The sequence below is a fragment of the Triticum dicoccoides genome, chromosome 2A (genome assembly GCF_002162155.2).
Source record: "Triticum dicoccoides isolate Atlit2015 ecotype Zavitan chromosome 2A, WEW_v2.0, whole genome shotgun sequence".
Taxonomy (NCBI): domain Eukaryota; kingdom Viridiplantae; phylum Streptophyta; class Magnoliopsida; order Poales; family Poaceae; genus Triticum; species Triticum dicoccoides.
The window spans coordinates 11,748,129-11,774,035 of record NC_041382.1 but is presented as its reverse complement, the minus strand read 5'-3'; the positions used below and the strand labels follow the sequence as shown (position 1 = coordinate 11,774,035).

At 42.7% G+C, this 25,907-nt stretch overlaps 1 pseudogene; it reads left to right on the top strand.

The window, feature by feature from the left end:
• The first annotated feature begins 7,810 nt into the window (after positions 1 to 7,810).
• On the top strand, positions 7,811 to 9,525 carry LOC119358631 (annotated as a pseudogene).
• The last annotated feature ends 16,382 nt before the right edge of the window (positions 9,526 to 25,907 follow it).

The following is a 25,907-nucleotide window of genomic DNA, read 5'->3' as shown; positions in this document are numbered from 1 at the left end:
CATGAGCCGCTCTCAATTTCTCAAGCTCTTGCTTCCTTTGAAGATAGTCATAGGAGAGCTTTTCATGAGTAGTTGAGAGCGTTTCATGACGACCTTCAAGTTCCTGTTACTTAGTATGAAGATTTTTTAAGTCTTCAACTAAGGACTGATAACGTGTCATTTCCGCGCCCAATAGGTCATCGCTTTTGTCTAACAGTTTTTTAGTATGTTCCATAGCTTTCTGTTGTTCAGTTGCAATTTTAGCAAGTGTTTTGTAGCTGGGTTTGGATTCACAATCAGAGTCATCTTCACTTGATGTTTGAAAGTAAGCATCGCGTGATTTTACCTTGGCACCACGTGCCATGAAGCAGTAGGTGGGAGCAGAGTCGTCCTTGTCATTAGCTTTAGCGTTGGTGACAGAGCCATTGTCTTCAGTGTTGAAGATGGACTTGGTAACGTAGGCTGTGGCTAGAGCCAGACTTGCAACGCCAGGGTCAGACTCCTCCTCAGACTCCACCTCCTCCTCCTCAGAAGCAGACTCCTCCTCTGAGTCCATCTCCTTGCCAACAAAAGTACGAGCCTTGCCAGATGAGCTCTTCTTATGAGACGAAGACTTGGATGAGGACTTGGAAGAAGACTTTGATGATTTCTTCTTCTTCTTGTCATCAGAATCATATTCCTTGCTCTTCTTCTTCTTCTTCTTCTCATTGTCCCACTGTGGACACTCAGAGATGTAGTGTCCAGGTTTCTTGCACTTGTGACATGTTCTCTTCTTGTAGTCATGAGTGGAAACTTCATCATTTCTTGAGATGGATCGTGAAGACTTTCTGAAGCCCTTCTTCTTAGTGAACTTCTAGAACTTTTTCACAAGCATAGCAAGTCCCTTTCCAATGTCTTCAGGATCATCAGAACTGCAGTCAGATTCTTCTTCAGATGAGGAAGCAGCTTTTGCCTTCAAAGCGTGAGTTCAGCCATAGTTGGGACCATATATATCTCTTTTCACAGATAGCTGGAACTCATGTGTGTTGAGCCTCTCAAGTATATCAGACGGATCGAGTGTCTTAAAGTCAGGGCGTTCTTGTATCATGAGGGCAAGGGTGTCAAAGGAGCTGTCAAGTGATCTCAGTAGTGTCTTGACGATTTCATGCTTGGTAATCTCAGTAGCGCCGAGCGCACGAAGCTCATTTGTGATGTCAGTGAGGCGATCAAATGTGAGCTGGACATTTTCATTATCGTTTCTCTTGAAGCGGTTGAAGAGGTTGCGAAGAACACTGATCCTTTGATCTCTCTGGGTTGAGATGCCTTCGTTGACCTTGGAGAGCCAGTCCAAGACTAGCTTCGACGTTTCCAGAGCACTCACGCGGCCATACTGTCCTTTGGTTAGATGACCACAGATGATGTTCTTGGCAGTTGAATCCAGTTGAATGAACTTCTTGACATCAGCAGGGGTGACACCTTCACCAGTTTTGGGAATGTCATTCTTGACGACATACCATAGGTCGACATCAATGGCTTCAAGATGCATGCGCATCTTATTCTTCCAGTAGGGATATTCAGTTCCATCGAAGACGGGGAAAGCAGCGGGGACCTTGATTATCCCTGCAGTCGACATAGTTAAAACTCTAGGTGGTTAAACCGAATCACACAGAACAAGGGAGTACCTTGCTCTGATACCAATTGAAAGTGCTAGTCATCGACTAGAGGGGGGTGAATAGGCGATTTTTATGAAAGTCTTCAATACATGGAAGTTTCGAAGACAAACAATAGAAATAACCCTATTGATATGCAGCGGAAGATAAACTACACTAAGCAAGCCATAGTCAAGTATGCAATGAAGTAAAAGCACGAAGACTAATAGCAGCTAGGTAGTAAGGATCGGGATGGAAGATGGTAGGAAGCCAAACAATGATAGTAGTCAAACTGTGAAGACAAATAGGTAAAGCAAACAGGCAATGACTTCACGAAGACAAACTCTAAGTAAAGAGAGGGAGAGAATAGAACCAGTCACTTGTTGAGGACACAGGATTTGTTGGACCAGTTCCAGTTGCTGTGACAATTGTACGTCTGGTTGGGGAGGCTGAGATTCAACTCAGAAGACCGTGTCTTCACCTTATTCCCCTTGAGCTAAGGACACCCAGTCCTCGCCCAATCACTCTGGTAAGTCTTCAAGGTAGACTTCCAAACCTTCACAGACTTCGTTCACCGATGATCCACAATTGATGACTCTTGGATTCTCAGAACGCGACGCCTAACTAGCTGGAGGATTCACAGTCCTCAAGTGTAACAAGTCTTCAGGTCACGCGGACAGAAAGACTTCAGTGATGCCTAACACTCTTTGGCTCTGGGTGTTTGGGCTTTGTCCTCGCACGGATTTCTCTCTCTCTCTCAAAAGCTTCGGAGGTGGGTTGCTCTCAAACGACAAAAGTCGTGCACTAACTCTGAGCAGCCACCAATTTATGGTGTAGGAGGTGGGCTATTTATAGCCACTAGGCAACCCGACCTGATTTGTCCGAAATGACCCTGGGTCACTAAGGAACTGACACGTGTTCCAACGGTCAGATTTCAAACACACACGGCAACTTTACTTGGACTGCAAGTAAAGCTGACTCATCCAGCTCTGGATAAGATTTGCTCTCATTGTCTTCGCTCGAAGACATAGGATTTTGGTTGAGCATCACTTCAGTCAGTCTAACTTTGTTCACTTGGACCCCACTTAACAGTACGGTGGTTCTTATGACTCAACAAACAAGAAACGGAAACAACGAAACAACTAAGTCTTCGCGCTTCATAGTCTTCACTCAATGTCTTCTCATGTCATAGTCTTCAATGTGAATATCTTCATATACCACCATTGTCTTCAATGTCTTTATACATTTTTGGGGGTCATCTCCGGTAGGTAAACCGAATCAATGAGGGACTATTACCTGTGTTATCCTGCAATTCTCACAAACACATTAGTCCCTCAACCAGGTTTGTCGTCAATACTCCAAAACCAACTAGGGGTGGCACTAGATGCACTTACATTTACCCAAATGAATCAAATGAAATAAAAAATAAAAAAGTGAAGTGTTTCAATAGATAATGAATTATTGGCGTAGATGGGCCGATCTGCTGGACATTATCCTTTAAGAAGAAAGAAAATGATTTAAAAAACATGCACACAACTTTGCATCGAAATTGCACTTTTCATAATATGCAAAGAATATCATATAATGGTGCAAGTTTCGCACTCTAGTATAATTTGCACACATGTTATGTTGTACTTACGTCTATGCACTTACACTCCCCCAACATCCCAAAAATGCCTATAAAGAAAAAAAAACTACTAAATTAAAAATAATAAAAGCTAACATGCATAAAACAGAAGGGAAAAAGAGGCAACTTGTAACATGCTTCAAACCAAATATATAAGAAAATTCATTGACCCAAAACAGGGCAAGCCAAAAATTTAACTCAAGAATAATGAAACAAAACAAGGAGGGAAAAAGACAACATGGATCACGGAAAGAGAGTCAATTGTCCAAAAGCCGACTTACAAACTGGTTTTGGTAGACTCGATTTGACAACAAGTAGCATCTTCAATATGTATCAAATTTATTTTTTTAATTTACAAATAAAATATTTTTCCTAAAAATCAGGCCAACTATTGGGAAAAACATATATGAAGCTCATTGCAAATTGTCGGACAAACCCACAGACAAATCCCAGCGCAAGAATTTGGGCAGCCCACTGTATCAGAGCAAGCAAGCAAGTTTTTTTTGTTTCTTTTACCGTTTTCCAGTTTCTTTTCTTTTTTTGTTTTCTGTTTTTTTCTTTTGTTTCTTTTTCTTTATTCATTTTTGTGTTTCGTTTTCACTTCTTTTTCAAAGAGAAGTAGTAAGTTCAAAAAATGTTTGGAAAATTAAAAAAACTAGTGTTTGAAAATTTTGCTCAAAATTTCAACCAATGTTCGTGTTTTACATATTCTACTCATAAATTACAAAAACATGTATTCTAACTACTTCGTATTTTTTTTAAAAAAAAATCAGTTTTTTTGAAAAAATTTCTTAAATTTCAAGATATGTATTTATTAAAAAATTAATTATTAAAAAAATTTGTTCATAAATTCAAAAAATGTTACCGAATTTTAATCAATTTTCGTGCTTTTTAACAAAATTAGAAGATAAAGAATGTTTCTATCTTCAATTTGTATTCACAAATGAAAGATTGTTCGGGATTTCAAAAAGCAATTCGGCTTTCAACAATTGTTCACATATCCAAAAAAATGTTTGCCTTTTCCCTAATTTTATGGAGTGCCAATTTTTTTGGGTTTTCAATTTATTTTGAAAAGTAAGTCATGTTTTCCAAAAAAAATGTTTGATATTGATAAAACCACATTTTTAATAATTATTCGGGATTTAAAAAAAATCACATTGAAAAATCGTTTAAGATTAAAAAAATCACATTTTTAGAAAACTCTTTTAGAATTTCGAAAACTGTTCACTTTTTTCAAAAAAGAATTGGAATTTCTTAAATTATTTGGCATTTCAAAATTATTCACATTTTTTAGGTAATGCTACAAAAAATTCAAAAATGTTTTCTTATATGAACGCTGTTGTGTTCTTATAAACATCGCGCTATCTATCATCAGTAGCAACCATTGGGCAAGTGGTTAGCCGCACGCGCCTGGTAGGCTGGCCTAGTTGTGAGCGGAGCCTCCGCATCGCCCTTCTATTTCATGCAAAATGCGGGTAAATCCTATTTGACGCTCATGAACGTCCAAGTGTCGCGGTTTTCCCTAAAGGCAACATTTAGACGGGCCCGTGTTTTTTGGTTGTTTCATCTACTTTGCCCGACACAATCTTTCTCTTTCTCTTCTCCATAATTTAAATGAATATCGTCTGGATTGTTTGAGTTTGCATCAAATTTGTTATATTTCGTTTGGAATTCAACCAGACATATCTGGATTCCTTTGAATGGCCGGCTCCCACATCCGTGTCCACGAGCTGGCCCCCCTGTCTACGAACGGGTATGGTGCCCATTTTGCGGGTCAGCGTTGGAGATGCCCTAACAAAACTTACTAGTGGAATACGGGCTAGAAGCCACGTCACCAAGCCCGACCCAAAACCAAGCCTAACCTAGCCTGCTGTCTTCCTCCTCCTTCATTCTCCCTCGTGTCTCTCTTACCCGGCTCTCACTTATGGCAATACTCTTTTTCCCCAAAGAATACCCACCTTCTTTTTGCGGGATCAAATAAAACAAACTTTAGCTATGTGATGTTCATCTTGAAGGTGGAGGTCAGAATGATTGCCAGTACTATAGGAGAAAGGGCAATTGGATTCCGATTCTTTGCCCTTAAATCACGTACCACACGAGCTATGCATGAATATCAGTTAGCGAGCAATATGCATGTGGAATAACCAGTCAACCAATGGTTTGAGCGTGGGTAAGTCGTCAACCTCTCCCCCATGTTCATGGAAGCACAGTACCGAGACTAGCATGAGCCGTTGCCTGCAGCTAGTGCGTGTGTGGAAGAGAATGGATCCGGACACACTCGTGCATCATGTGCTACCTGCGGCTAGTGCGTGTGTGGATGAGAATAGATCCGGACAGTGAACGTACGGGTCGACGGACACCCACAGAAAGAGTAACCCGGCCAGCCTCAGTGCAAAATTCCAAAGCAAGACCGAACTGGCGTCGGGACCCAATTTTGTCATGGCCAACAGACGGCAACCAGGAGCCTTCGCCTCGGTTGGCTCCCATGAATAACACATTTTAGTGATGATATACTTCCAGGAGTTTACTTCTGTCGGGTTCTGCTAGCCCGTGTTCTTCTTAATTTCTCTACTTCATAGTCTTACTTCAAAGCTGCGACATTTATTTTGGATCGGAGGGAATAACATTTAGAGCATCTTCAATCAAATATAAGAAATTCGACCCCTCAAACTCCCATGGACATGCTCGAACGCGTACACGGATATTGATCGGTCAGACCTCAACGTAACTCAATTAGGAATCCTCAAAATCATACAATTAAATGCAAGTGAAACCAAAACATAAGCAGAGCTCGCCCGGCTCCGCCGTGCCCTTGTTCGGCGGCTGTCAGCACCCATCGCAGTGTTGATCCGGTTGTCGGCGATGTAGAGTAGGACATGTGACACGCACCGGCTCATGGACTCGAAGCGTCGCAGTCTCCCATGTCCTATTGTTCTTCGTCGGAGGGCATAGCTTGCACGTCGCTGGTCAAAGTGAGGTCAACTATGGATTTATCATGGTCGGAGGCCAACACGTCAACCACGACGCGGTTGCGGCGCCCGGGGTTGCTGGTCACTCGTATCGGCGTCGGAGAGTGTGAATCATCTCGCCTAGTCGCGAGGGCTGTCGCAACCTCCCGCGCCTTCATCCTCGCACGGCTGGCACCCCGTGCCATATTAGCCTCCGACTCGAACGGGGGACTACTTGGATAAGTTAGGACAGTTTCTCTAAGGCCAGCTGTTGAGTTAGTCGGTTCATAGGTTGTCGTAAAATATGGGTGTAGGAAGCCTGGACTCTGAGTCCATTGATGAAAAGGGGCTGGGGAAAGCTTAAACCCAAGTCCTACAGTGATGTAAACGATGGAAGACGTCATCACAAGCACACCAACAAAGGAGGTATGTCTCTACGGCGTTCGGACGCCAGACGGAGTGCACCACCACAGGTGAGGGAGCAGTGACGCGCCTCGCGCCGGATCCAAGCGCCATTTGGGAGGACGTTATGGATTCCGGCCGGATTGAGTCTGGCCGTTGTCTGGTGTTCTCCTCGCTGGCGAGGCGGAGTGACATGCGGACGGACATCTCCTTCTCCAGCCCGACTTGGATGAGGTCCCAGTTCACAGATCGAGTGACAGAGGACTCGTATCCGCTGCCCGCCATGCAGGAGAAGGGCGGAGATCGCCTAAAGTGAGCTTGGGACGGAGGGGAGTGGAGTGTAGTGGCTAGGGTTTGGTCCAATAAACGGATGGGGATGAATATATGTGGAGTCGGGGTGGGCCAGTGTGGGTCTGATCTGATATGGCAAAATCCTCATCTCCGCCCTAGATTTGTGCTGGATATGAGGGGTGTCGGTCAGTCCGAATGTTTAGGGCCGGTATGAGGAGCCGGGCTGAGTCGTTTTTTCTTGATCATTCAGTGACCGGGATGTCCGTCCGGGCGTTTTGAGGCGGATATGAGGCGCTCGGCTGTAGATGCTCTTACTTCCGATATTGAAACTTTGTAATATTAGATGGTTGTGTGCATCAATCGGGTAGATGCCAGAAAATTGTAAATCTTTATATGCCCGTGACACTATGAAATGAGCAGGATTTCCATAAAACTTTTAAGGTTCCTTCTCACCTGTAAAGTCTGAATGAAGGAAAGACTCCATGTGAGCTAGCTCAGCAAAGGCCTTCTCTGATTATGCCAATTGGAAGAGCTCATGGAGATGATCAAGTGAAGAACGTCTCTAACTGAGTGGCCAACATTCACTTAATTTGTTCTCTATCATTTTGTCTAATCAGAAGAAGGTGGACTCTCCAGAATGCATTGAACATGCATGACAGCATGAGGCGACATGAATGGTATATGTGGCCACGTGGGGCAATGAAAGGAGTCACTAACTGAAAAAATAATTATTCTGTACATCAAGGATACCCGCAAAACTAACCAGCAAAGATGCTCCCCGTCTGTCCTATAAATACCCGCAGAACTAACCAGCAAAGATGCACCAAGCAAGAGTGTCTTCAAACACAACTGTTAAAACATCGGTCCATTACCGACTAGTTCCACAAATTGCCATCTATCCTACTTCATATAACACCCTGACCAGCTCATGCAATATGGCTCTTGGTACTCTGGTTATCATTGCCACCATGCTGGTGTATTTTCTCTTGAGAAATAAAAGAGTGCTATTGTCCCAGAAGCAACGGGGGCGACAAGGCAGGCTGCCCCCGGGGTCTGCGGCGCTGCCCATCATCGGTAACATGCATCAGGTGATTCTGAACAAGCCGGCGGTATTCCGATGGATCCATGGCCTGCTCAAGGAGATGAACACATACATCATGTGCCTCCGTCTCGGAGCTACTCATGTCATTGTTGTGGCATGTCCACAGATAGCCTCTGAGGTACTACAAAAAAAATGAAGTTTTTGCCTCCCGTCCCACCACCTTCGCCTCGGGCATATTCAGCTTTTGGTACAAGGGCTCCATCTTCTCACCACACGGAGACCAGTGGAAGAAGATGAGGCGTGTCCTCACTGTTGAGATCCTCGCCTCGTCCATGGAGCGAAAGCTCTACCACCTCCGGAAAGAGGAGTACGGCCACCTTGTGAGGTACATTAATAAAACTTTTTGCAGCGACATGGCATGTCCAGGCAACATTGTCAATGTCCGTCATGTAACTCAACACTTCGTTGGTAACATGATAAGAAGGCTTGTGTTCGGTAAAAGGTACTTCAGTGACCTACCAACTTCATCCACTAGTGAGCCTGGACATGATGAGGTGGCACATGTTGCCGCTCTCTTCACGGCCCTCAACCATCTCTACAGCTTTTGCGTGTCCGACTACTTCCCAGCCCTCATAGGCCTCGACCTAGATGGCCATGAAAAGGTTTCCAAGGATGCCATGCAAACACTCAACCGGTTACATGATCCCATTATAGAGGAGCGGATCCGCGAAAGGTCATCCATCTTGAGAAATGTGGTGAAAAGAAAGAGGCGAGAGACTTTTTGGACATCCTGGTTCATCTAAAAGATGCGGAGGGACAACCATTGCTGTCCCTACAAGAAATTAGAGCACAAACAGCGGTTAGTATGTCGCATTATGCTCAATAGAAAGTTCATGCATTGTTCTTTGAGCCATATTATACATGTATTGACTTTTTTTTGTTGTGTTCTACTGATTACTTTATTTATTCTCACATCTATGGATGTAGGAAATGATGTTTGCAGCAGTCGATAACCCATCTAATGCGGTTGAGTGGGCACTTGCTGAGATGATGAATGTGCCAGAGATCATGCAAAAAACAACTGAGGAACTCGATACCGTTGTCGGTAAAGATAGACTAGTCGAAGAGTCTGACATTCCTCGGCTAAACTATCTCAAATCGTGCATCCGGGAGGCCTTCCGCATACACCCATACCATGCTCTTAATGTACCCCATGTCGCAATGGCGGACACAACTGTTGCTGGCTACACAATCCCCAAGGATAGCCACATACTTTTAAGCCGGCTTGGACTTGGCCGCAATCCCAAGATCTGGACTGAACCACTGGAGTTTCAGCCCGAGAGGCATTTGAACACCGTGAATGTACTTCTCACTGATCCAGGCCTACGTTTCATTTCATTTAGCAGTGGGAGGAGGGGCTGTCCTGGGATTTCACTTGGTACCTCTATCACAATGATGTTGTTCGCAAGGCTGTTGCAGGGATTCACTTGGACAAAGCTTCCCGGCGTTAAGAGTATCAGTCTCCAAGAAGGCAATACGGGCCTTGTACTAGCTGAACCCCTTGTTCTACAAGCTACACCACGGTTGGCTGCACATCTCTATATATGATCCAATTAAAAATATTTAATATGCAGTTTCTCATTTATATATCAATAAAATATATCTAGAACTAGTGCGTGTTACATGTTTCTGGCACTGCGTTCAGTTCTCTTGTAATGTTATGCACTGCATGTGTGTACAAACAAAGAAGCAATCGATGTAATAAATTTTTTATTACATCTATATGTGTAATGTGTGTACTTATCATTATGTAAAACAAAACCTCTATATTTTCCATTATGGTGTACCATGCAAATAATCCTTGGAATTGCATAAAAGTTTTATGTTTATGTTGTATACATGCCTAGCTGTACAATTGTGTGCCCAGCTTTGACCCCGTCTTACCATTATGTCACTCATGCATTAATATGTTTTGTATTGCCAACTTGTTGTTCTATGAACTAAGTTTTTATATTCTATTAACTAGGGTTTCTTTTGTCGTGAGAAATCTATTCTTCTGAGATATAAAAGCTGTATCACCATGCATTTTAATAGAAAGAAACTTATACACAATGATTAACGAGCCGGGAATGTTCCCTGTCACCGAAAAGGCGAAAAAAGAAAATGCTCGTCCTAATTAGGCTCAAGGCCTGGTTCATTTTCCCTTTGAAACAACCAAAATTCTGAAGAACTGGACCGTGGCAGATAATGCTTAATAATCAAGTGAAACAGGTTGTCCACAGACATGGCTTGGTGCTTGAAAACGATGCCAGAATTCTTATTTTGGAAGTAATTTTCTAGTTTTCATATGTTTAATGCATTGTATTTTGCATGACAGTGTATTGTCAGGCTAGTGGTTATTGTTAATAATGTTACAACTAAGTTGTTGTTGTTTGGTTTGTACTCTCAGCTTTTCCGTTTATTTCTGCAGGTTCTTCATTTCAATAATTTCACTTCATTTCATCAGTGCAACAACAAAGACGGAAATTGAAACTTATTGCTGAATCACAGGCAAAGTTGCTATAGTAATTAAACTTTTTTGCATAAACTACAAATTAGTCTAAAGAACAGAATCGTCATTATCCACAGACGTTTAGGGAATAGACTATCTACCTGTGGCATAGATCATACCATACATCGTACAAGTTGCATTCATGTAATGAATTCTATATCTAGTATTACAAAAGGAAAAAGATCAGTTTAAAGTAGACTATATAATAGGTGGAGATAGAGTTTCCAAGTTTATATTGTACCAATCTGCTCTTTTTTCTTTTAGGTAGCATGATATTCATTGTTTTACTAACTAGGGAATTAAAAAAAGTGATTGTTCCTAAAATATTTTTAGAATTTTCCTACATTAATTGTGATTTTAAAAAAAAACTAATGATGAATTTTACATTATAAAAATGTGGTAAGTTTTAATTTCTTCTGGTAATTATAATCTAATTGTTTCTTTCATTGTTTTCTAAACACTTATGGCCTTTCGGTTTATGTCTATCTCTTACTGTTCAATTTTTTGTCTGGCAGACAGTCAGACCTGCAATCCATTGGCACACAATTTTTATCACTTGTTGATTTATTTTATGTGTTTCCAAGAATTTGGTTATTTATATATTTCATTATGCCCGATGATCTGCCATGTGTTCTGGTGACAATCTAGTCGATGGTGAATTATGAATTCCGAATCCAATTGTGCAGGCATGTTAACACCAAATAAAAATAGTACATGTCTTCGGGGAAAGGGCAGGTCTGAGACTGGGACTTGCAGCCACCTTATTTAAGAAATAACTCGAACCGAGTTTTGAGCTAGCCGAGCTTGAGTTTTATTTGTTTTACAACTTCTCTTTATTACTTTCATCAACTTTAAAAATATGCAGATATGATGTTTATAAGTCATATGCATATATTTATCTCAAAGGTACTTTTGAAACATGTAATTTTGTTGATTCGAGAAATATGCTATTATAGAAGTTTGATGGCTGATATAGTTGATGGTGGATTTATTAATTCCTGTTTATAGCCTGCAGACTTGTAGAATGGATAGTCATGCACTTTTGCTAGATTTAATTTCCATAGTACTTTTTCGGCTTCCGATAAGAAAAGTCCTCGTGTTCGATACTAACACGGTCTCCTATGTTGAATTACATACTCCCTTTGTACCGGTGTATAAAGTCATCTTACGTTGTGCACCGTGACCAAGGCAGAGGAAAAACGAGAGAACTTAATGTTGATTTGCTAATAAATATCATTGTGTGCAATGAACTGGCCACTGCATGCCATGGTAGACAGTCTCAAGTCATTAAAAACAGACACGCCCAACGTCTCTTATTGGTTGACTGCTTTATTCATGTTAAGAAACAAGAAACGAGATGAGAGTTAATGCACCGCGCCTAAGTATTTCGGATTATTTGGTTTTTCGTAAGATGACTTTTGCACTAGCACATAGGGAGTACCATCATGCTATCCTGGAGCAGTTTTGCATAAAGGGCGCCTTTATTGACTTATAATATGGCATCTAGGAGATATGTACAATGAGTACACACCAGGTCTCTGCATGGTTAAAAGGTCTCTGCATGGTTAAGATGTACATCACGGCAATCGACGTCTTCTAGTCTGTATCGATGACCTCCTAGTCATTGCTTTGACATGTTCCCTGGATTAAACAAGTTTGATCCGCTGCGGCAACGAGCTTTGGTTCATCATGTGTGGCCGGTGGATGCATGACGAAGAAGACTTTGGTACTATGAAGGGTTGGATGTAGTTTTCAATTTTATAGTGTTCTTGTAAGGGTTTGTGCTACTTAATATAGGTGGCCTTTTCGGAAAAAGATGCACACGGTCGACACCCGGTTTCAGTAGGCTTATTTGTTTTTCCATACTTGATTATTGATGTATCGGTGATGCTGCTTTACCAAGAAAGTTGGACGAAACCCTAGTTTCTAAAAAATTTACCTATCCCTTTTAATACCAGATAGAATATAATAATGTACGTGTATCCAGGTGACAGGGCAATTCCGAGACTGGGACTCACAACCAACCTTAGCTTGTCTTCTAGCTGTGACCTGTGATTATCACAATCACCGACACTAGTCGGTCCTCCCTGACACGTTATGTACGAGAAGAGAAGAGAGGAGTCAAGGCTGCACGATCGTACGGGCTAAACGCGCAGGGTTGAATCGTCATCGGGTGCACGTACCTACCTACTGTACGTCGGAGGTCGTCACATCTGCAGCAGCTGGCATATGTGACACTAGTACCTGACGCACATCTGAAAACCGAGAGAGGATAAATGGAGCATCATTGGGGCTGCTGGCAAGCCATCAGCAATTCACATCTATAATCTGATTCTGGAACATCAGGAAGAACATCCCTTTTTCAGCATCATTTGGAGCAGTTCAAGCAGACTCAAGCACAAAATCTTCTTTTGGCTAGTGGCTCATTGCAGAATCAACACTAGAGCACTCTTACTCAGAAAAGGCATGCAGCTAGATAACATTCATTGCCCTAACTGCAATCAACAGGCAGAAGAGAAAACTATGCACTTATTATGGGACTGCAACTTTGCATAAGAGTGTTGGAACTCCTTGATTCCAAATAACCATCCTGGCCTTAAAACTCTTGCCCAAGCAGTTTGCAGTTGAGATCATCATTTTGGGTTGTTGGAACATATGGCTGCTGAGGAATGGCAAAGTTTTCAGAACAATTCCACAGGTCGATGCAGTCTTGGCGATTTCACCTTAAGCAAGACTTAAAGCTCCTCAGACACAAGATCAAGAAAAAGTTTGAAGCTCGATTATCTCAGTGGATAGATCATAATCTGTAATCATGAGTTTCATTCCTAGAGCAGGCATTGGCTAGCTTCTTAGTTGAAGTTCGTCCCTTTCGGGGTGTGTAATATTCTGTACTATATTTATTTTAATATATTGTTCTACGGTGTTGAGTAAAAAAAACATCTGAAAAACGAGCAAGTTAATCATGTACCGTGTTAAGTGGCTCTGCGTTCGCGGATGAGAACGTCCACAAGACAATCTAGCTTGCCCACAAGATTAGCCTCACAAGGCGATTCGGTGTCCGTTGTACGTAACTTGTCCATCATTGGTTGTGTAGGCAATAGTGCTGCAGATTGGACTAGAGAGAAGGCTTCATGACCTTAACGTGCGACCCATAACACGACAGTGAAGAGACAGACAACGGCGATGACAGTACGAGCATGTGCACATTTGAACGGTCAGACAAATGGAATTTCTCTTGGCTGTTCCGGATGCATATGCACTTGCCAATTTCAAGTCGTTAAGAATAAGTTTTTCTTTTCCAAGACACCTATTAGCTCTCTCTTATGTAGAGGCGGGGAGTTGTTGCTCTCTCTTATGTTTTCTAATTAAACTCCCCTCCACGGGCGCTCCACCGGCGGAAGGATGGGGGAACCTCGGATCTGGCTGTCCGGTGTGGAAATAGGGTGTGGGCCTGCGTGTAAGGCGGTGCCATGATCGGGGGAGCAGTCTCGACGCCTATGGAAATAATGTCCTCCCAATCCTTGCTCCACCTCAAAAAAAATTCATTGCTTCACCTCAACGACGGCGCACTAGGCTTCAGCGCTGAAGGACCAGTGGATTGTGGGCCTCGTGTTGCTGTGGAGGCGGCGGCGGCAGCAGTGCCATTGGCCGTTTTGTCCTCGAGCTTCGTCCCCGTCGTGGCAGCGGCTTATGCAGCATCACTCGGAAGCTTCGAGACTTTGTGCAAGCTTTGTGTGGCTGGCTAGTTTGTTTTCATCCTAGGGAGCATCGACGGTGTGCCATGTTCTGGTGCTTCTGCGTCGGCTTGATCAGCGTCGAGGCTCTCAACTTTTGGACTTTTGGACTTCGAATCTGGCGACTACGACTTCATCTCCAAGATATTTGACAGTGTGCGTTAGACTACAACGCTCGCCCGAATCTAGCAGTGGGGAGGCTACCGGAGCAGCTACGGCAGCGCACCATCGACCCACCCAGGAGATTGGAGGAGTGAGGTACCTTAGGGACCTACTTTTTTTTAGAAAAGGAGGATGACTCCCAGCCTCTGCATTTGGGAGATGCATACGGCCACTTTATTGATTATTCTCGTGGACCTTACAAAATAGTACAACATTGTGCCTGAATCCACCATCTTGGCAACATATGCCACTACTCCTATCCAAAATGATGAAAGGGTGCTAGTTGGGCCACTACCCAAACCACTCACCTAAGCCTAACATCAAAAGCCGGAAGCCGAAACTCATTCGGAAGCCTCAGCCGAGCCACATACCGGGTCTGGGGCACAATCCGGTTAGACGCACTCCTGTGTCATCGCCGCCATCTTCCACAGGTCCGTCTTCAGATCATATTGAGGCTTCTACCTTGTCTGGCCACTCTGCCATCGACGTCACCATGACGCCGGACAGCAACCTCCTCCTGCGCGAGTCCATCTCCGTGCATCGGACGCCGAGCCTCCACAGCGCCATGCCGCCGATACCTACTATTGTAATATCTTTCTATGGACCACCTAGCGATAACTAAATACACTGGAGCAAGCCGAAGACGCTTCACTATCATCGCCCCTTCCTCATTGAAGCCAGGCAAACCATGTTGTATAAGACAGTCGGGAAGTCGTCGTGCTAAGGCCCCATAGGACCAGCGTACCAGAGCAACAACCATCGCTGATGAAAAAGGTAGTAGATCAGAAGGATCAAACTTGTACACAGCCAAACAAAGATGAATGAACACCGGATTCAAACAGATCCACCGAAGACTAGCATCGACCGAATCCCTCGAGATCCGATGGAGATACACCTCCATACGACATCCGACGACGCTAGACACACTATCAGGATGGAGATGGGATGTGGCAGAAATTATTCCTACTAAGGAACATCGTTGCCGCCAAACAGCCCTAGCCAAGACAATGAACTTATCAAGAACGAGAACGGGGTCCCTCCTGCCGACGGGGCGCTGTGGTCCTCCACACCTCCATGTCCCTAAGGCCATTGAAGACGGGGTGGACAGGAGGCGGCACCGACGGGAGGAGGAAAGCGTAGGGTATTTTTCTTGTCGAGGAGGAAAGACAATAATTTCATGATATTGATCATGTCACTTTGCTTAAGTAGATGGGGGCCAATGAAGAACTCTATATCATTTGAAAGTTTTAAGTGGAGACTGCTCTTTGGAATCCATAAAATAATCTATCTCTATTCAAGTTTGTAGTCACTACCCATACTCTAAATTTACTTTATTTTTAAATTTTTCATTTGTCACACAAGCTAGTGTAAATTAGAATTAATTGTATTAGCCTCCTAAACTAACTTTGCTAATAACGGCTTTCTTCTAGATGACTTGGCCAAATTAAAGCTAGGCATTAGCCTTTGCCATGATTTCTATCAACATTAATTTTCTAGGTAAGCAAATGCACCGGTGATCTTCGAGTACCAGTTTTAAGTGAACACTAACTTCTTCAAATTTCAAGATTACGTTCCTTATGGATCTTTCTTGCTTATGCATGATTAACAGTTAATCTTGGGAAAATTTGATGAAAGGATCTTACACCCTTCATTTACAAAGGTGAATCTTGATATTACCAAGAATGTTCTTGGATTACCCCTTTAAGTTTTCTACGAATGAGTAATTCATTGCGAGATGAGCAAATCTGATATTTATTTTGTATTCCATTATAGATATGCATGAATAGGGAAAGATTATCATATCTCTGAAATATAATCATGAAATAGATAATTTTCATATGTGGTACATCACCACACGAATATCCATAAGGAACGGTGCCCGCTGGTACTACGTCTGCTGCCACAAGCCCTAATATGCATGATTGAACATCTATTTGGAGGCACTGGAAATGGCTTGCCACTCCCAGTCACCGAGCTTTGTGAAGTCTACCATTTCATAGTACGTACTCTATCAAAGGTCCCCATAGTTATGGGCATCATTGTCTCCACCTCCATTTAAGTCAAGCCCTACTACTCCATCAATCGGATTAGACTAGTATGAAAATGGGCATTAGAGGAGATAGGCATAGATGATTTCCATAGCTAAAACCTCTAGCCGTGTAACATCCCACTTTTCCAAAGTAGGATGTTAATAGAAGCATAGCACTTGCATATCATTGTTTCATGCAATATTGGGATGTTCAAAATGGTTTCCATCTCCAACAGAAGCGAAGGCAAGATTTCTTTCAGAAGCATAGCACTTGCATATCATTGTTTCATGCAATATTGGGATGTTCAAAATGGTTTCTAACTCCAACAGAAGCGAAGGCATGATTTCTTGAAAGTAATGTTGGAATACCTTGGACTAGAGCCACAATGAATTTAGAAAAAAAAATAAAGATACTACTCTATTTGGACCGGTCCACGTCGTCCAGATAACCCAAATCCCTGCCCACACAGCCTTTAGGCCTATAGCCTATTAAATTGCTCGAGCTCTGTCAGAGCAAAGGAAACCACAACCCTACCACACGTAAGCCCCTCGTTCTTACCCACTACTATAAAACTCCTGATAGGTGGAGTCACATTAGGGGTGGGCAGGCTGACTGCCCCGTCACTGTTATTTTTGCCAGATACCAGTGGAAAGTGCAAAAAGACGCTTGCAACTGGTATTAAGTTATCTATGGAGAGCGCAAATACCTGCCCGCCACTTGTTTGTAGACACAGATTAGCCATGCGCCAATAGTACCAGTCGCGGATCCCACACACTTGACCGCCACTAGTTAGATCAGCAGTGGTGGGAGGTATACTGGTGGCAAGCGCCATTCTTTGCCCGCCACTGGTCAAACATGTAGGTATTTTGTTTAATTTCATGTTTTTAGAAAGTTATTGTTTTGTGACCTTGGCATTCTATGGAAAATGATTTGAATAGTGTAGGTTTCATTATTTGCTATATTTTAGACATATCATTAATAAATTTGTATTTAATTATATATAATTCAAATTTTAATTGCAACTATATATTTAAAATTAATTTTGAAAGATTGGAATAAAATTATAATTAAGGTATTTATGTCTAATGAAATTTATGTTGCTACCTTCAAATATATAATTACATGTCAAATTTCAAACTCACAACTTAATTATAAGTAAAGATAATAATTAAAAACATAATGTTGTCTGAACCCTATGAAACTTTGCCCGGTGTCATGGTAGGTGTACTATGTGGTTCAATTTTTAGAATATTAGAAAATGCTATGATGTAGATTTTTTTTGAAGCAGCTCGAGTACACAGTTCAAGCTTTGACTGGTTCGAGCTAACTCAGTCTGAGTTTAAAAGTGAGCCAAATTCAAGTTCTGTTTTAATTACAGATTTATATGACTCCGGTATCTTCCAAAAAATGCAGATTATATATTTACAAATCATATGCACATCTGTATCCCAAAATGTACTTCCAAAATATTTATTTTTTTATTTGATAAATATATGCTACGATTGAAATTAGTTGTTAAAGTTTACCTCAGGATACCGTTTTAATATTGAGAATGACAACTTCTCTTATATGGGGCTGAAAGGAGTAGTGTGATCGATCCTTGTGGGCTAGGAAACAGGGATCCGCCTCAAGAAAAGTCTTCTTCCTCCTACTGCTGGCACCGCCGCCGATCCGCCCCACCCCCGATGGCCTTTGGGCTGTGGAGGTGTGGAGGAACTCGGCACCTCGCCGGCGGGACGGACCCTGTTCTCGTTTTGGTTAGGTTCAACGTTTTGGTTGGTGTTGTGTGGCGGTGGTGATCTCCCTCAGTTGGAATAATGCCTCCCACATCTTATCTCCGTCCTGATAGTGCGAATAGCGTCGTTGGAGTATGTGTGCAGGTGTGTCTCCGTCGGATCTTGCAGGATTCGGTCGGTGCTGGTCTTCGATGGATCTATTTGGATCAAGTTTTTTTTCGTCTTCGTTCATGTGGTCATAGGTTTGATCTTTCCGATCTAACTCTCTTCATCGGTGATGGTTGCTGCTCTGGTGCGCTGGTCCTTTGTGGCCTTAACATGACTTCCCGACTGTCTACTACAACAAATTTTGCCCGGCTCTAGTGTGGAAGGGGCGATGATGGTGGCGCGCCTTCGGATCGCTCCAGTGCTTATAATTGTCGCTGGGTGGTCTATAGACCTGGTTGCAATTTTTAACCTCTAATGTTCTCTGTACTGCCATGACTAATGAATAGATTGGACATTTCTCTCGCAAAAAAAAGGAGTAGTGTGACAATTAAGTGTGTCAGAATCTCACAACTATCCATTATCCAGGGCTGGCGCGATTGAATCAGGAACTACTAATCCAACTTCGGTTAGACCGGCTAAAGAAAATATCAACACTTCTTAATGTATCAAATACACATTTGTACATGTCTCCAGGGCAACTCGACTGGGACTCACGACCAACCTTGGCTCGTCCTCTAACTGTGGACCTGTGAGTAATGTCATGGTCACAGGCCGGTCTTCAGTGGCTTGGCTACATATGACCATGTGCCGCAGAAAGATTCTCTGTGAAGAAGAATCAAAGCAACCAGGCTCGCTCGATCGCGCGTTAATTTGTCGTTGTCGACAGTATGTACGATGGTTGCTGTGTAGTAGTCCACAGTGGCTATACGTACGATCGTGTATTACAGACATACAGCGTTGTTTGTGGACGAGAGAAGAAAAGAGAAGATTCAAAGCAGCGTGTGTATGGACGAGAAAAGAGAAGATTCAATGAAACCACAGCCGCACCATCCAGAATTGATTTGTGGTCGTTGAGAGCGCTCTACAAATCACACGAGTCTCATGTGGCACAAATATGGAAACTTGGAAAGTGAGAGAGGGGGACATATAAGATGCCTTGAAAAGGAGCAAGAGAGAGACCTATGTCCAAGCAAAACCTCAGCGACAAAGGTACACCGATGCTTCCGGTGCATGGTTCATTTTATTAAGAATCACTAAAGTTTGCCAAATCATTTTTAGGCTTAGAGCTGAACTGTTTGTACATCTATGTTGGTTTCTCCCTCCTGATTTTTAAGTCGCTGTAAATGCTTGAGGGTGGAATAATGTTTGGTCGTTATAACCAATAACCAACTAGACCAACAACTTTTTTTCTATGTTTTGTGACTGATAGCTTATTCGTATGTATGCAAAACAACCAAGAATGACCGACCCAATTTAAACAAAAAAAATCGTGATATGGTAGATGAGAAGGAGATAACCCGTAGGACAATATGTTCATCTTCCTAAGAACGAGGTTGATTTTGGTGTTTGTCGTCAGATCTAATGGTCATGGTCTACCAGGTCACGATGGTAATTATGTGAGTTACCATACTATTACGGGTATTCTTATGCTCATATGCTACAACTATCAATTTGGCAATAATGCACTACTTACCATGTGCATATGATAAAGTCACAACACGACAATTATTTAGGTACCCAATTGTAAATGCTACAGTTACTAACATGATTATTATGTCGTTACACAGTTGCATATATCATCATTACCAACATGGCAATTATGTAGCTACCCAGTTGTTCGTGCTATAATTAGTAGCATCACACAAATATGTTGCCAAGTTGCCCACGTTACAGTTACCAACCCAACATAACTCACTACACCATAATTGTTGATTGGTGGCAATTAACTGTAAGGAGAAATACTTGAATAGGAAAATAATCTGCCGGAAATCATGTTACTGCCCCCAGAAATACTTAAGGGCAGATAATTGCCGGCGGAACTTGACAAATGAGGGAGTATACAGTGCCAAAAATATTTTTGTCATTGTATCTGCCGACAAAGCTCAAGCATGGCCCACTGCTTCTTGGGACCGTATGTGGTGTGGAAACGAAATAATTCGGTCCAAACACACTGGCACAAAGAGGGCGCGAGGAGCAGAGAAACAATAGTTGCACGATCGAGAGTTGATTCGTGGCCGCTGAGAGCACGTACAAGGTTGTCACGTCTGTTGTACATATATCACAGGAGATACCTCTCTTATGTGGCCACATATATGGAAACTTGGAAAGTGAGAGAGAGAGTGAGAGATGATGCCTTGAAAGGGAACAAGAGAGAGACATATGTCCAAGCAAACCTCTCAGCGACGATGGTACAACGAAACGTTCGGTGCATAGTTTATTTTATTAAAAATCGCTAAAATTAGATGATTTTTTTAGGCTTAGAGCCGAACTGTTTGTTAGTCTATGTTGGTTTCTTCCTCCCGGTTTTTAAGTCACTACAATGCTTGAGGGTGGAATTTAATGTTTGGTCGTTATAGCAAATAACCAACTAGACCAACAACTTTTTTTCCTATGTTTTGTAACCGATAGCTTATTTGTATGTACGCAAAATTACCAAGAATTGCTGACCCAATTTATACAAAAAAATCATGAAATGGTAGATGAGAAGGAGATAACCCGTAGGACAGTTTGTTCATCTCCCTAAGAACAAGGTTGATGTCGTCAGAAACGGACATGGTCTACCAGGTCACGATGGTAATTATGTGATTTACCATACTGTTACCAGCATTCTTATGTTCATATGCTAGAACTATCAATTTGACAATAATGTCCTAGTTGCCATGTGCATATGCTAAAGTCACCAACAAGACAATTATTTAGGTACCCAATTATAAATGCTATAGTTACTAACATGATTATTATGTAGTTACATAGTTGCATATATCATCGTTACCAACATGGCAATTATGTACTTACACAATTGTTCATGCTATAATTAGTAACATCACACAAATATGTTACCAAGTTGTCCATGTTACAGTTACCAACCCAACACAACTCACTCACACCATAACTGATGATTGGTGGCAATTAACTATAAGGAGAAATACCTGAATAGGCAAATAATCAGCCGAAAATCATGCTACTGCCGCCAGAAATACTTAAGTGCAGAGAATTGTCAGCATGAGTTGACAAATGAGGTTATATCCGCTGCCAACAATATCTTTGTCATTGCATCTGCCGACAAAGCTCAAGCATGGCCCACTGCTTTTCGGGGCCGTCTGTAACGAGGAATGAAATAATTGGGTCCAAACGCGCGGGCACGAAAGAAGGCGCGAGGGGCCAAAACAACCAAAATAGTTATATTCACAGCCACAACCAGTTCTACCCCAACTTAGAGCCTCCTCTCCAGACCTCCCCGACTAACGTCGTTGTCACCCTCTCCATCCTCAGCCGCGCTCGCTATGGCCGAACCCCTCCGCCAACATCTCTTTCCGTCGATCCTTTTGTGAGGTGGTCTCATGATATTTATCTCCATGTGTATAGTGTGAAAATATGTACAATAGGCCAAACTTGAGAGAGTGGATGGACCATCTTCCATAGTTATCCACATGTCGAAGAATAGCTCTGATGAGAAAGAGTCTTGAACAGCTTTGAAGACCTTACCATGGATGTTTCGTAATCAATTAATGAAGACACCTACCAACATTGCTGGTTTTCTAGATCTTTTGCCAACATATGCATGACGAGTACATATCTAGTGGAAACCATACATTCAGTGAAAGCACGGAAACCTGATCTTGTGCCGTTGGATAGGAAATGTGCGTTCTGAGATGAAAAGTTGTACAGATTGCAAATAGAACCTCACAACAATCTCGTACCTCGGTACAGAAATATCCCCAATGGAGGCTGAGTCATCCCGTTCCTTTTCCTATGGAGCCAGCCAATCCCGATTCGGATTTCTTCCCCATTAACAGCTAGGATTAGGAGAGTTGTGGGGAGATGGTGCTTTCCTACAGCACGAACCCTTCATTCTGCGCAGGACCAGTGAGCGATGTGGGTGATTCCTCTCCAGCGACTGTCTGGCCAACCATGTCAATCCGCTAGCAACCTTAGTCTCAAGTTCTGGCAGGAGAACATTCATATTGAGTCTGTCCCGTCGCACATCAAGAATTAATTTGTCTTTGTGTGAGCAACAAGGGAATCATAACGAGTTTGATTTCCTTGAGTTCATCGAGGAGAATGCACTGAAACCAGAGAGGTTGTTCATCGTCATGAAAAAAGACCTAACCTACAGCGAGAGGCAAGTGGTGGTTGTTAAACTGATGGATCTTAGTTATGCTAATTTTGCTAGTAGAGACTGCAAAGTGCCTGCATATTTGGACGCCCCAGGTTTGTCTTATGATGATCCCTTTTACTTCCTCTGTACTCAAACGTGCCTTGGTCGCCCAAGATTTTGATAGAATTGTAAGTGTCCTGTTAGCAGTATCCATTCCTGTATATACTTCTCTTGTCTGGGCAGAGTTTTGTTGGATAGAGTTCTAATTCTACTAACACTGAGGGGCTATGTGCAAAATAGCAGCGCTGCCAGCAGGCGTCCTAATGCAAATACTAAGTAGCAGTAATATGTGGATCTAGTCCATGCATATAGGATCCAACGGCCAGCGCTCAAGTTTCCAAGCTTCCACTGAAGAAGGGGTTTTCACCTGATATTGTTCCATGCATGACTTTGGCCTGAATATTGCATTGTGTTTACTGAGTTGGGGTTGGTGTCTGGGCACCGGATGGTGAGAGCAAAAGTGAAATCAGCGAAATGTTCTTGGGGCCTTTCATAAGGAAGAAACATTAGAACTATTCATTTGCAAAAAAAATAGACAAACAGTAACTATTTGATAGTTGTCTAATTTCTTTGAATGCATAGTAGGAGTAGATACTATTTCATCTTGGTGGGTGGTGTACAGGGTTAATTTATTTGTAGGTATTGATTTTGTTTCATACTAGAGCAATATAAATGAGGACGCCTTTGCTCAAGAATTTCAGCAGTGATTCAAGAGACCGTATATTCGATTGATGTATGCAATTTATTGTGGTGCAATATTTACCTTTTTGTTATTTTTTTGCAAAATAATTTTGGTATTACTCAATCAAGGATACATCACGCTCAACAGGTGACCATATATTCGACTTATGCATCGCATTTTTCATAGGTGAAATGGTTCGTCATGGTTCTCCCAAATTATCCGACGCGTGAAAGTCATTGAGCAAGTCGATGGGTGTGTGATTGAGATCGAGTAGCCATGCAAAGCGTTTTTTCATACCTTCTCAAGCTTTATTGATCAACATTAACAAACAGAGGGATCCATAGGGAGCCATGCAGTTGCGAAATCCGTAGGTGTTAACCAAGATCAAGAGAAAGGGAATACTTATTAATATTACGAGCTTCGGACTTGGACTCCCGCACTTCGAAGATGACTAAGTTGTAATGGCCGAATGTTCTTTCCCATATAAAACTTTAGATCAACCGTACTAACATCTTGAACCGAAGCATGTGACCTATTTCCCCATCAGCACGACTGCAGTCCTTGCGACCTGATAAGAAGAAAACATGGAGATATCAACACGCACATGTATATTGGCACTCATGTCAATCCACCAAGCAGAAGAATGACATACTGAAAAAATCAATAGGAAATTTACCATAATGGTAATGGAGGGATCAACAATCTCGTCGCCAACAACACTCAAAACAAACACACTTGCAATGAATGTGTCTGTAACCTGAAATCTTGCTCTGTTCGGGAGTTAGTGGTCCCTCTGGCTTGCCCTCGGAAGTGTGAAAATAGTTTGTGGTGGTTAACCAAAGAAATACCCTGACATGCCATCACTTGCAATTCACACAAGCAGCCGTGGGAGGTTTGAGGGTTGCGGCAAAAGCAGTTGGAGAAAACTGCCTAAACAAATCAGGTTTTTGGATTGTTGAATATATGATCTATTTTCCATTAATTTTAAGGCAAAAAGCAATAGGCCAAACATGATAATCATAATAGTAATTGTAATTGGTTCTAGTAACGAATTACTGAACAAGTCATGCAATTGGGTAAATAAGCGACAAGCATCGTATCAAGGCCTATTGCTAGTAGTCCAAAAGCAATCCCTAATGAGAGGGACAAGAACGCATGCAGTGTTGTGAAAGAAGAGGAATTTGTGTTGGTAGCTATATCGCCAAAGAGATTGTCGGTGTCGGGGAAGTGGTCGTGCGCATCCATGGTGGAGAAGAATCTAGAAGTCGCACGAGAACGATCCCCAAAACTTCATAGCCCCTCTCCCGTACAGCATCATAAGAGTCAAAGTTTTGAAGGCATGTTGTCACTTCACGGAACACGTAGAGAAGCGAGATGGGAAAGCACTAGATGGCGCGAAGCTCAGAACCACTCCAGTGTTAATGAAGAGAAGCAACATCGAACACTCTAGAAGACTAAACTTATACAGACAAAGAGGAGATGGAGTGAAACAGTCAAAACCGTTTAGACTTGTTTTTCACCAGTGCGAAAAAGTTTCCGCATCTTTATTGTGTGATAAAAATATAAAAAAGCATACACATGCCATTTTCCTAGTTTGGAATTGCTGGGCTTTATCATGAAACACTACGCGCGTGCGATGCGAGCGGCTGAGGAGGAGCGTGCATGTATGTGTTCTCCTCTCGCCATTTTAATGATGTATGAAGTCAACCTATAATATATATGTGGGTCAAACACACCATCCATCCACAACTATGGTGGGACTAAACTTTTCACACTCCATTATCATGCATGAATCTGTCTTTGGCATCTCTGAGATTTGCTAGGAATTATTGGAAATAATAAATGGGATAAAATCCCAATAATTCAATGTCTTGTGCAAAGGTGTTGGTTCGTAGTATATACAACTGTACTCTCACTATATGACACATCATCAACAATCCTATTTGGCAAATTCTACCATCTTAGGGCATGTCCAACACCGACCTTCAAATCTCCCATATCCGTCCGGACACAACTGTCCGGACCACGCGAGCCCTCCAACGCCACCCCCATCGGTCCGTGGAGCAGTCCAAACCACAATTTTCCTACAAAGTCAAAGAAAAGTAGGGGGTTTTGCCGGAGTCTGGACACAACCCACGTAGGAATCCCACACCCCGGCCCACCAAAAACTGAGGCAGAGCACACGCTTTTGTAGCTAACCCATTATTTCCGTGGCAAAATCCCCCACTCTCTTCTTCCGCCCTGCCGCTCTCCACCAAATTCCCGCCCTTTTCCTCATTCTCTTCTCCCCTCCTACCGTCGACTCATGGACCCGGACGAGATCCTGCCGGAGATGGAGTTGGTGAAGGATCCGAGCATCATGCTCGCCTGGCAGATTAACTCGGCCACACGGAAAAATCGCCGCGACAAAGCGAAAGCCGCAAAGGAGGAAAAGCTCAAGATGCAGAACACCGGCGGCGGGCGTGCTAGTGGCGGACGAGGCGTTGGGCGTGCACGGACGTGGTGCAGACGTCGCTATGGCTAGAGCATTACAAGGCTTCGTACTACTACGCCGCCCAGCAGCTGTGGAGGCAGTCCCCAGCATCTGGCGCCAATACCGTTCATCATCGACGTCAATGCAGCGCCGCTGCTTTTCTCTGAGGGGATCCAACACATGCTATGAACACTTGTTTGAATTTCAAATTGCCCTCTACTGCCGGACATATAGTGGACAGCTCTTTGGATGGCCG